Below are 14,228 nucleotides of genomic sequence, written 5' to 3'. Positions count from 1 at the left end.
AGAGGGAGAGGGAGAGGGAGAGGGAGAGGGAGAGGGAGAAATGGCGGAGAGGGAATCCCTGTGTCTGTTTCTCTGAAAAATTCTAATCATGCATTCATGTGTATTGAGCAGACCCTGAACATGGAAGATGGCCCCCTAGAGTATAAGGACGGGACTCCATAGATAGATTGCTTGGCATTGAAGTGTGAAGAATGGAGTCATAATCACCAAAACCTGCACAAAGCACATGTACCTGTAATCCCATCATGCCTTCAGTAGCCTGGAGATGAGATAGAAGAACCTAAGAAACTTGCATTGCACAGTAAGAAACATCATTTTGAACAAGGTGGAAGGGGAGGACCAATATTCAAAGTTATCCCCTCACCTTCCACAATGTGGACACATAAGTCAATTCACACACACACACACACATAAACACCCACAGATACACACACAAACACTACTCACACACATCACGCTCACTCATACACAAAAAAATCTATATGTTCCTATAAATGAAATGAAATAAATTTCAACACTATGAAAGCTGATGAAATCCATACCTGTTTTGGCATGAGTTGGAAATGACTACAGATGTAGGCGGCCTTGATCTGCTTTATCCCAGCTTGACCTTAATCTTGTAAACCTTGCTATCCCTTGCCTTGTGCCTAGACACTTGCTTTAACATGGCTTCGATCTCTGAATCAAAGGATGTAGAAGGTCCTGTTCCTGTGAATTTAACTCATGCCTTGATTGAGGATAACTTTATTTCATGTGTGAATGGAATTGCTTCATCTCTTGGAGGAACAAATGAGAAATGCAGTGTGTTCATGGGGAAGTAAAAAATACTGCTAAATTCATAGATGCTTTATTTGAAGTAAGACCACCTTTTATTCCATTTCCTATGTATTATGTGAGTCTCCACTGAAACAACTCTGTGACATCTGTCTTCTCTCAAAAAGGACTGTGCTTGGCAAGAGGCCTCAATCATGGACTGTGCTGCTGATTGAATTAAAGCTGTTTTGATAATATAGTAGGAACACTATCAAATACTCATTCAAAGTGCTTAATTTTAATTAACTCTAATGAATGGCTCATGTCTGAATTTTTCCAAACACCATACTGAATATTTTAATTTGGTCACTGAATACTTTTCAAGAAAAAAAGGATTTGAGCTCTTATTCATACATTTACTTAGCCAATTCTTTGTTACTTCATCAGCTGGATACCCAAAATATAAATTCAAATTCAGAAATCAATTGTAATTTTCCCACTTTAAATATGTTGGAAAATACCTGAAAACAGTACAACTATTTTTTTTCGATTTATTTAACTAGGAGTAAAACTTTCAATCTCTCTCTCTCTCTCTCTCTCTCTCTCTTTTAATGTATAGTAAAATAGCAATCTATATGCTACTAGTACATTCACACTAGACCCTAGTATGATAGATGGCAATAGAGACATTCCTATCTAAGAATGATGTTTCTATTGTATTAAAATTATCTGATATTCCATAATTTTATTGTTAAACAATAATATTTTCAATTTTCTTATGTATTTCTGTTTAAAATAATGTATGCTAAGTAGATAACATGCTTAGAATCTTTTTCCTAACAGATGGGAAACTGTAAATTAATTTCCTATAGCTTTCCATCCCTGTGTTTGAAAATACCCTTATGATGTGCAGTAAAACTCAATTTTGTCTATTTTTACTATTTATTTAAGTGATGTGTATGAAATGTAAGTTGCGGAAAGATAAAGATGTCTAAATGACTGATATTTACTTAATATTTAAATATTGATGTCTTATAATTAATGTGTATTTCCACCATGACTGTTTGAAAAGAATGCCTTTAATCTTTGGTATCATAGTACATAGAATCAAAAAGATATTTTTATAGCTGGTCTGGGCAACATGCCCTAGTTGTAGGTACTGGTATTACTATGTTCATCCTCTTAAGTTCTGCCTGAGATTTTTATGCCTCTTTTGTCCCAAGGAATGGAATTGTCTTCAAAAATAAAATCACTCAGTGGAATGCCTAGTGCTGAAGGCTCAGATATATATTTGGCCCCTTCTTCTCAATGTAGCCTCTTGATCCTTGAATCTTTAACTGGCCATTCCAGATAGTCTCACAGTCTGATACTTCACACCTCATTGTGAGATTATTTCTGGGTTGTTATCATCTTTCTTCCTTAGGCAATATCAGTTTAGTCTCTATGTTCTAAAACTGGTTAATTCTCCTGAGCCTCACAGTTCATGTATAGATTGAGATCCTGAACTCAGCATTATGCTGCTATGTCCTGATGGAAGTGTCTCCAATGGTAGTTCCCCCCTTGACTACAAGAGCAGATACCATGTTCAGTGAGTAAATTCAGTGTTTATAACAGAATTTCTATATTATTAGGTGTCATATATAATGAAGCTGAATTGTTGAAGTTCAAAGTGAGATTTCTAGAGAAAAGAATGATCAAATCCAGTAGAGTTGATTTATTTGTCCATTACTGTAAATTTCATAAACCTGGATGGCATTCCACAAGGTTCTCTGTTATCTAACCTCTTCTCAGCTCTAGAGTTTGATCCTCTTTACTTTTAAATAGAACTAGAGTCCTCAAATTTGTGTTCCAGAGAATGCAGCCCGAAATGCCTATCACTGTTCTTAATATAGTCACACCATCTAGACCTGTCTGCATTCCAACCCCACCTCACACACACACTTGATGGTCACTTAAGTCTCCTCTCCCCTCTTCTTTCTTCCCTTCTCCTCCTATTCCTCCCTTCTATTTCTCTCTCCTCACTTCCTTTCACCATCATTTTCATTCTCACCTCCTTCCCATGCTCTCTTTCTCTCTCCACACAAACTCATGTGAAAGCTAGAGGTCAATCTTGGGGAGAGTATCAGTCATCAGTTCTCTTCACATTGATTTTTTTGGGGAGGTGAGAGGCTATGTAGCCTTGGCTTTGAAGTTACTATGTAGATAGTGCTGGACTTGAATTCAGAGAGACCTGCCTGCTCTGTCTTCTGATTCTTAGGATTTAAGTTGTGTGTCACTGTCTTAGGGTTTTATTGTTGTGAACAGATACCATGACCAAGACAACTCTTTCCTTATAAGGAAAGCATTTAATTGGGGCTGGCTTGAAGGTTCAGGGATTCAGTCCATTATCATCAGGTAGGCATTGTTGAGGAGGCACTGATAGTTCTACATCTTCATCTGAAGGCTGCTAGCAGAATAGTGACTTCCAGGCAGCTAGGAAGAAGATCTTAAAGCCCACACCTACAGTGACACACCATTCAACAAGGCTACACCTCCTAATAGTGTCATTCCCTCAGCCAAACATATACAAGCCATCACAGTCACCATGCCTGGATGTCCACCTTGATTTTTGAGACAGAATTTTTCATTGCATTTGGTAGACTAGCAGATCCACAAAACCCAGACTCACCGGTTGTTGCCATCCTAATTCGGTGATAATCAAGTTTACCACCATTTCCAGGTCTTTACATGGATGATAAAGCTCAAACTCAGGTCCTGGTACTTGCATGGGAAACACTTTTACCAAGTGAACTATCATCTCCCAAGCTTCTGTTTCAATACTTACTGAGCCGTTTCTAATAGTAAAAAAATTCTCTTTATTTTAAATGGTAATGCTGAGTAGTCAAAACCTCAGTAAATTCCACATGTGACTCCAAACATGTGTCCTTTGTATTCTACTGGTTCTTATTTTATAAGTCTGGAGTATTAGAAAATCTAGCCTGAGGTAACTGAAGTCCCTCATGAAAACATTATTTTTTTTTTTCTAAATCAATAACTCTTGTACATGTGATATCAACTTGAGAAAATAGCTTCTCAGTTGTGGCAATATAAATTATTGTGAGATATTGTGGGATCATGCAAGGCAACCTGTTTTCTGGTTAAGCTAGGTTCAAACCCCGGAGAACCAGCAGATAACTCTGCAAGAGATGAAAGGAAGTTTACCAAACTCTCAGACACCATGTTCCTGACCCAGGTGATGCAGCTCCTTAATTCTGTGTCCATCAGTCATGCAGAGCAATGCCCAAGTCCCTGGTATTCTGTCTGGACTCCACCCCCACAGTTACCTGGCAACAGCCAGTTAGGCCCAACCCACTCTAAAAGGGGCTGTTTGTCCCCTCCTACTTCTCTTACTCTTGCCTTCCACTTACTTCTCTCTTGCCCTCATGCTGCCCCTCTCTCCTCATTCCCTTCCCCCTTCTCTCCATGTGGCCATGGCCAGCCTCTACTTCTCTGTCTCTGTCTCTGTCTCTCTCTCTGTCTCTCTCTCTCTGTCTCTTCCTTCTCTCTCTCTCTCTCTCTCTCTCTCTCTCTCTCTCTCTCTCTCTCTCTCTTTCTCTGCATTCTCTACCTATACTCCATGACAATAAATGTTTTAAAATCATGGACTGCCTCTTTTCATCAGACTTGCCATGCTGGAGCATTGGAGCAGGTTTTCTTTTCTTTTCTTTTCTTTTTTATTATTTTTTTAAATTTACATTTCAAATGCTATCCCAAAAGTTCCCTATACCCCACCCCCACCCTTGCTCCCCTACTCACCCACTCCCACTACTTGGCCCTGACCTTCCCCTGTGCTGGGTCATATAAAGTTTACAAGACCAAGGGGCCTCTCTTCCCAATAATGGCTGATTAGGCCATCTTCTGTTGCATATGCAGCTAGAGACTCGAGCTCAGGAGCAGGTTTTCTAATGTGTAAAGCATCTAATCTCCTGCAGGAGGCTTCCCTGCATTCCCAGATATGGCTTTCACCAACCCAATGACTCTTCTCCCTGAGGAAGCCAGCCAGAGCTCTCTCCTCCAGCCCTTTTCCTTTTGGTCTGGGCTAGAGCTAGCCCTGTGGGCCCCCACTCTGTTCTCAGCTCTTCTGTGGCATCCAGCAGCGTCTGTGGTGTCCAAGAGCCTGAGAACTTGTGGTCCTTAGCCTCCATGCAGGCCTCAGACTGCGCTTCCCCAACCCTGGAGTTCGTTCTTGTGGGTTCTCACAGCCTTATCTATGCCTGCCTGGTGGCAGTGTGGAGCACCTACAACCAAACGTTCCGTGTCTGCCTCGCCCAGCAGCCCCATTCCTGAGCAGATGAGGGACACCATTTTAACCCACAAGATATTTTCAGTTTTTGTGAAAACTGGCTTACCAAAACCACAGATATGCACTTTGGTGATATCTTCAAAGCAAGATAAAGCTTCTTAAAGATGCATGTTATCAAATCATAATTAACAAATTATTGTCCAATTCTATGCAAATTAATCTTTAATTTTAGACTACATATATTTAATGCCTTCACTTGATACAGTTATAAATACTTAATATTAAAACAATCTAGTATTATATTTTATATCTTAAGATATGCTTAAACAGACAATATGTTTAAAGGTTTAAAAAAGTATTGTATTTGAAGAGATTTGTTTTATTGCTTTCAAGTACTTTCTGTAAAAATGACAAAGGTTCTGTAATTTTACAACTGTATAATGTACTTACTATTTATAAAATATATGAACAACCAAAATTGTACTCATTTCTTATAAAATTTACAGGAATAATCTCCGTCATTGTATGCCATCAAGCATAGAGTTGAATAATTCAAGGCCACAGTTACATATCTTGTATGGGCACCATTAAATCACAGGAAGTTGATTTATATACCCACTTACTGGACACTGCATCCATCTACCACAATGGTTTATACATTTATCCTAAGAAACCTGAATGGGTGTCCTACCCTCTGATTACTTTTCAGCTTCAGATCTTTACAATGAATCCTTTGCAGCAGATTCATTCTTAGGTTTCTTTGCCAATGTCCTTGTTTTAACTTTTTCACCTGAAGTTTATTTTCAACACAGGTGACATTATTGAAACCTCAGTAGTCCTTGCTCTACTCGCCCAGGGAGGAGGCAGGAGTACTAACATTTGTCTGTAAGTTTGTTTTTTTTCTTTCATCTGGGGTTTCTCTCTCTCTCTCTTTTTTTTTAATTGGATATTTTATTTACTTACATTTCAAATGTTATCCCCTTTCCAGATTTCCACTCTGCAACCCCCCCTATCCCATCCTGCCTCTCCCTGCTTCTATGAGTGTGCTCCCCCGCCCACCTATCCACTCCTGCCTCACTGCCCTAGAATCCTCTACACTGAGGTAACAAGCCTTCACCATCTCCAAACTTTTAACGCAGAATTGCTCCTGTGTAAAGGAAAGAGTGGAGCAGAGACTGAAGGAAAGGCCATCCAGAGACTGACNCCCCCCCCCGGGGGGGGGATTGATCACACATACATACACCAAACCCAGACACTATTTTTGATGCCAGCTGTCTCCTGAGAGACTCTGCAAGATCCTGACCAATACAGATGTGGATGTTCACAACCAACCATTGGACTGAGCACAGGGACCCCAATGGAGGAATTAGGAGAAGGACTGATGGAGATGAAGGGGCCTTATCTGGCATTAGTGGGAGGGGAGGCCCTTGGTTCAATGAAGGCCCGATGTCTGCAAATCCTATCTGACCAATGCTACTCCATGACCTCACCTTTAACTTTCCTCTGTGATTTTCTTGCTCTGAACTTTTTTCTGCAGATCTTTACCTCTTACCTCTAAACCTTGTGACCTTTAACCTGTGACTTCAGCATCTAAATAGGTATTGCCTCTGCTGTGGATAAAGAATCCTCTTCCTGATGTCCCCAAGTCTCACTCCAACACCTCTCTCTATTTGGCATTCAAGGTCTCATTTTTAGAAATTCTGCACAATCAGTGTTAAGTAACATTATCAACTCTTAGAAAGTAAAAGCATACCATACCATCTTGTCTTTTTTATTGTCCAATGAGAAAATGATAACTGATAGTTGAACATATATGAGAGAATACCGAAAAAGTTTGTGACATCATTTACCTTCTTTAATTCTGAAAATTGGGAAAATTTCCCCTTGTTTATATCAAGGACACTTCCAAGATTGTTTTGCTACTGATTTTCAGGAGAAAAGAAATATAGCTTAAATTTGGAGTGAAATTGTAAGATAAAGTTCTCCATTGGTTCTGATTCATAAAGTCATTTTTATTGGCTTGGATAGATAGATTTCTATGTATAGTGAAAAAGGACAAAATTAACTCAAGGATTGGCCCATGCATCAAGAGAATATAACATGCAAAAAGACACGCCATTAGCAAATACATTTTATAAACGATAATGAAAGTCATATTGATTTAGCTGCTATCAAACAGATATTGACTAGAAATTAATTTCAATCCACCAAAATGGGATTGTACACAATAGGAGTACATTAGTTCTCAGAAATGAATAGCTTTAGCTATTTTAACTCATGTAAAACTATACTTTGAAAATCAAATGGAACATTTTACATTTGGAGTCTGCATTTTAGAGCTTTTTGTGTATGCCTTTATTGGGATGAAATATGATAGTACCATTTTTAGCTTCCCATTATATCTGATGGATGCCATCCTAACACAACTGCTTGTACAGCATGTCAGAAATAAGACACACTTGTCTAAAACAGCTATTTCACCAGGCAAATTTGGCTTTCAGTCATATTCTAAATGTATCTCAAGTACTTTAAAAATAGAACTAAGTTATGTAAATACAGAACTTTGACCAGGAAAAATACTGTGGATGTTCTTAATCTCACTTAGCAGGGACAATAACAAAAGTGGTCACCCATATGCTTACAGCAGAGAAAGATATTGGGGGCATTTTAAAGCTCCTTTGTTGTTTATTTTAACTTTGATTTTACGTTTAGAGGATTTAATGTAACTGCAAATCATTTTCTATAATAGTTCATTTGTAGTGGTAGAAGACCTTGTGTCCAGCTGAATGTCTTTATCAAGGAATGAGACTAGCACAGACACCTACCAAATTTAAACTATTTCCTTCCAGTCAGTCCTATTTGCGTGTTGAATGAAGATGTGCTTAAAATTTTAAAGTGTCATTTGCATTTAGAGTGTTCAATTTTCAGTGAATGTTTTCCTCCTATTTTCTTTTATGCTTTTATGTCAAACTTTTGTAATCTCCACACAACTTTAAGCTAGCACTAAACACATGACTGAAGCTATGTGGCAATTATGTACTTGTCTGGAAAAACTGGTTGATACACTATGTTTTCCAAAATTTTTATATGAAGCTGTCTTGTGATCATAAAAGATAAAAGCAAGCAAGACATTCCCTTCAGAGTATTCTGTAGCTTCTTATTGCACGTTAACTCGTTACAAACTTGTTCTTTTCTAGGGCTCATGAGATCTGCTCAGACCCTACTTTTCTTTTCTGCACCTCACCAGGGACACTCCTCAGCTCTCAACTCAGTGTTTGCAATTCGGGTATTTGTGCAGTCAAATTCTTTCAGAGCACAGGGTGTTTATAACTGTTTCCCATTGAGAAATAACTAATCACTCCATTTTATTTCTAATGCATTTCATCTACAGAATTCTTAGTTCTTGCCACATTTAAGAGAAATAGCAGCCATTTTTAAGAGAAATATTCTCACTTGCATCTTTAGTACATTCTACCACACATGCACAGTCTTACAGTCTCCTCCCCCTCCTCCTCCCCCTCCTCCTCCCCCCTCCTCCTCCTCCTTCTGTTCCTCCTCCTCCTTCTTCTTTGCAATAGTTATATTTGGTCTTTCTTAGAAGATAATAAACATGGTCCATGATTACACTGGTGTGGGGTGGTGGGATGTACACAGACAGCCTGGACCACAGTTGAACAAAGGTCTGGAACCCCAGTGACCATGGTCATGACTTCCACCTGTATGGGACAGCAGGTGTTCTGCCATGCCTCCTGGGTCCCTGGCTCCTCTCACTTGGTTTCAGCCCCCCACAATCCCTCCACTCCCGGAGAGATGTGGTCATCAGTCATGTAGGAGAAGGACCAAGCCCTCCCACATGAAAATATGGTTTTTCTAAGGCTCTCAAACCAAACCAATGAGAAGTACCTGTTGTCAGACCCTTACCCATCCAGTGGTGGCACATGCCTTTAATCTCAACACTTGGGAGGCAGTCTGAATTCGAGGCCAGCCTGGTGTACAGAGTGAGTTCCAGGAAAGCCAAGGCTACACAGAAAAACCATGTCTCAAAAAACAAAACAAAACAACAGCAGCAGCAGCAGCAGCAACAACAACAACAACAACAACAAAAAGAATCCTATCTGGAAGGATTAGGAGCTCAGCAAACACTCCATCGTCTGAGCCTTCTATAACACTTGGGAATAGAGCTACTCTCCGGAAGTGCTGCCTGAGGCTCTTGCACTCCTCACTGGCTAGCCCACCTCTAGTCAGCCCAGTCCAACCACCCAGCCCAACCAATTCAGCATGGGCAGCATGGAGTTACAAAGTAACCTGGAAGGCACAGCAGAGATGGAGGTGGAGCCAACTGTTGCAGTAGAAGCAGGGAAGTGACTTCCCCTCCCTGCCAGGACTTGCTTCCCTTCCCTGGAACCCTCGCACCAAGCCTGGCCAGAGATCTCTGTAGAAAGCCTCTGGTACACAGGTCCACACACTGGAATGTGTACACTCAGCATAAATGATGGCTTTCCAACGGTGGAGTACATGGAGTTTCTTCCTCTAGTCTTTCCCCATCTATCTACTCTAGCTCATGTCCATGGTCACAAGCAATACATACAACTGTTTGGGATGGGTAAGCTGGGTACACTGCTAAGGGTCCCATGTCCCTCTGGCTCTTCCTTCTATAAGAGAACACCAACAGTTAGCAAGCTCTTCTGTGAATGGTCTTTAACAAGTGGCAGCTTGGATCTGAGGATTGTCCTGCTTCACAACTCCCCACCTTGAAAATCAGTAGCAAAATATGTTTTATTACCAAATAAGTAGCTGTCTGACTGGTATTTAATATGGTGACAAAAAGCAGAGTAATCTGGCAATAATCTCTTTAAAACATATATTTCTCTTTTTTATTAGATATTTTCTTTATTTACATTTCAAATACTATCCCGAAAGTTCCCTATACTCTCCCCCACCCCCGCTGCCGCCTCTGCTCCCCTACCCACTGAATCCCACTTCTTGGCCCTGGCATTCCCCTGTACTGGGACATATAAAGTTTGCAAGACCAAGGGGCCTCTCTTCCCAATGATGGCTGACTAGCCATTTTCTGCTACATATGCAGCTAGAGACATGAGCTCTGGGGGTACTGGTTAGTTCATATTGTTGTTCCACCTATAGGGTTGCAGATCCCTTCAGCTCCTTGGGTACTTTCTCTTGCTCCTCCATCGGGGGCCCTTTGTTCCATCCAATAGCTGACCCTGAGTATCCACTTCTGTGTTTGCCAGGCACTGGCATAGCCTCACAAGAGACTGCTATATCAGGGTTCCTTCAGCAAAATCTTGCTGGCAAAAACATATATTTCTTACATATCTGTCTTAGTTAGGATTTTACTGCAGAGAAAAGACACCATGACCGAAGCAACTCTTATAAGATATTTAATTGGAGCTGTCTTACAGGTTTGGAGGTTCAGTCCATTTCTGTCAAGGAAGGAATATGGCAGCATACATGCTGGCATGGTGCAGAAGGACCTGAGAGTCCTACGTCATCATCTGAAGGCTGCTAGCAGAATACTGACTTCCAGGCAGCTAGGATCAGGGTCTTAAAGCTCACACCCACAATGCCACACCTTCTCTAAAACGACCACACCTACTTGAACAGGGCCACACCTTGAAATAGTGCCATTCCCTGGGCTGAGCATACACAAACCATCACAATCCACTCCCTGGCCCCTATAGACTTTTTCAAGCATATGACTCTATGGGGGCCATACCTAAATATAGCATAATGCAAGAATACATTTAGTCCAACTTCAACAATATTAAAATCTCAACAATGTTTAAAGTCCAAAGTTCGAGGTCTTTTTTTAAGATTCATCCAATCATGTAGAGGTTATCCTCAGAGCAAGACAGGAAACCAGCTGGGCTAACTCCAAACTCTGCATCTCCTTTTCTGATGTCAAAGTGGTCTACAGATCTCCTTTTTCATATTTGTTGACTGCAACAAACTTCTTTCTCCTGGGTTGATTTCACTCTCCTTGCCTCAGCAGATAAGCCACAGCTCTGGCATCTTGAACACCTTGGGGTCTCCAAGGCAACTTCAGTGTTACAGCTTCTTGTTTCAATATCTGGGATGATCTTCCTCACATGATCTTCTGGACTCCTCTAAGGGGCTGGCATCACTTCTCTAACTCTGCCCTCTGTAGCACACTAAGCTCAGGTTGATCAACTTCACTTTTGCTGCTGTTCTTGGTGATCATACTATGGTACTGGCATCTCCAATACACTAGAGTCTTCTGCTGCAACTAGGCCTCACAAATACCTTCTCATAGGCTCTCTTCATGGTGCCAATCTTCAACTTTTTACGTTCACAAATGGCCTTCCATGGCTTCTCACAGTGTCAAGCCTAAGGTGTTCTCCATGACTCCTTTATGCCTTCAAATCTAGAACCACCCAAGTGACTCTTATACCTTACCAAATACAGCTGAAGCACCAGGTCCAACCTTAGTTATCTCTGTAACACATCTTTATGATCTCAGAAAACACTTCCCAGAAGATTTCATCTCAATGATGCTGGTATCTTATTAATCACCACTAATTTTTTAGCTTCTCTTAATCAACATTAATTGTCCCAGTAGTCCCTTCTATTCTGGACTCTAAAGCCAAGGCCACGTGGCCAAAGCTGCTGAGTTCTGCTGCTTGCTGGGGCTGGAACCTGGCCCCCTTGTTCTATTTCATTATCACCAGCTTTCTGTTCGCCAACTCCTTCACTGCCTAATCTTGGCTGTCCTAGAACTTGCTCTGTAGACTAACTTTGAATTCAGAGATCTGCATGCCAGTCTCCTAAGCACTGGAATTAAAGGTGTGGTTCACCAAGCCTGGACTTAAATGTTTCTCCACTTAGAACTTGCTATGTTCTAGGATGGCCTTGAATTCAAAGATCTCCTTGCCTCAGTCTCCTGGGATTAAAGGTGTGTACTACTGTGCCTGGGACTAAGCTTTTCATGGCCTCTATTCCTCAAGATCTCCATACATAGATCCAGGTCAGAAATATGTGTCTTCCAGACTCAAGATCAGGTGTGCCCTCCAGTTCTGGATTTTAGTTCATTCCAGATATAGGTAAGTTGACAACTAGGAATAGCCATTATCATGACACAACTGAGATCATCACTAATACAGATGACTTGCATCCTTGTGTACTAGGATACTATATTATACCCTGTTCCACAATGGAGTATCTCTGTTGCTCCTTGATTAACTTTGTTGGTTTGTCCTACAATTTATATTTGCAAGAATATATATATAAAAGCCCAACTCTTATATTTGGTTTGTGCAGCTTAAGTACACGTATCCATCTCTCCCTATAAATAAAGTCTCCTTTACTGAGCCATCTCCTATTATTCTCTGCCATTGCTCTAACACAACAGCATCAATGGTTCTGTAGGACATCTTTTTCTTCACAGCTGTTGTCTTTTTTTTTTTATTTCATTTATCTTCCTGCCCTTCATATATTATAAGAACAGATATGATCTCTAGAAACAGGTTGGTTTCACTTTCAAGTTTTGACACCTCTACTCCAGTCTTCAGATGACATCATGGCAGAAGACCCAGAATGATCACTTATCTCGATTTATAAAAATGTTTAATTGTACTTGCTCTAATTGTAGTCACTTTCCCTCAACATTATCCTGACTTCATTTCTGTTGGCTCAGGGGCCTTTCAGTCCCTAACTCCTTGAATAGTCAGTCATGTCTACCTAGGCAGTACCTTCAGAACTTTCCATGACTATGTCACAGACAACATATCTGCTGAATGTGTAACTGGAACAAAGGTCACTAACTTCTTCTGACCTATATATCTCACAATAAGATTGTAATAATATTGTAGGGTTTTTTTTTCCTTGTAACCACTGTACCCCTTAGCTTTAATAACAAGAGTACTTGGAGACATGAACCTTTTCTCGGTCCCTGGCTAATAAAGGATACTAATTTGACTTTATATGTGTGGTGGACTGTAATTTGCTGGCCTGGATTGTAACAAACATATATATTATTTTCTTTTGCCTTTCCTCTCTCCAAATCCTTCCATACAGCCTTGCCTGAACTCTTCCCAATTCAAATCCTCATTTTTCACTAATTGTTATTGCATGTGGTATGTGTGTGTGTATGTGTGTGTGTGTGTGTGTTTGTGTGTGTGTACTTACTAAATATGTAAGTACTGCTTGACTTCATTCTCAGTTTTTTAATGTTATTTATACTTATGTTTTCAGGGCTGATTTGAGATCTCAACAACAAGACTACCTAAATATGAGCTAAAAAAATACAGCAACAAGGTGTATGCTTTGTGGACATGAGAAATCTCAGGAAGCCTTATCCTGATTCTTATGAAATTTAATCAAAAGGTAGACTTTGTAATGATCATTGTTAAAGTCACTTCTCTTTCTAAAGTGTCAATGTGGAATATTTTTCTTTTAAAATTTTATCATTTCCTTCACATTGGTTAGCTGAGTTATTTGATTTTGCTCTTGGTAGACATTTCTTAACTATTAACCTGTCTTCATGTTTTCTGGGGTTGTTATGCTGGTGTATTAAAAATATTAAGCTGTACTTTTTACTTTATTCTGTCTCTTCTTTTTCTTTGTCCGAATCTTTATTGGGCTTGTTTATTGAGATAAATATCTAGAAGACTAAAATACCCTCTGTGGTTACACTGAAAACCTTCAGGGCTCCCTCTCTTTAGATGCTTTACAGGGCCCTTCAATGTGCATCTCAGCCTTCCTTCCCTTTCTGCTCCCATTTTTAAATCCTTCTAAACATTTCTGGCCCATGTAGCAATTTAATTTTTTATTAGCAAAATGGAAGGGCATGGATGATTTTGCCTGTATAAACTGCAGTTAATTACACAGCTGTGGGCTAGAGCTATGTAGACTCTACTTTGTACAAATATAAAGATTACTTCTCCAGTTTAAAAGTTATCCCAAATATCATTTTTATACATGAAGGGAAAGGGACCCAGAATAAGTTCTAGACTCAGATGATTCCTAGGAATGTCTTGAAGCCAAGTCTTTCTTTTATTTTAACTGGAAATTGCAGTGTTCTTTTCATGATAGTCTTTGGTACATAGTATGTCCTTTAAAAGTCCTTGAAATTTATCTTATTCTCATATTATGCTTTTAGAAATAAGATTATAGCCGGTCATGGTGGCACATGCCTTTAATCCCAGCACTTGGGAGG

This window comes from Mus pahari, chromosome 18 (genome assembly GCF_900095145.1).
Source record: "Mus pahari chromosome 18, PAHARI_EIJ_v1.1, whole genome shotgun sequence".
NCBI lineage: Eukaryota > Metazoa > Chordata > Mammalia > Rodentia > Muridae > Mus > Mus pahari.
Note: the sequence above shows the minus strand (reverse complement) of the source record.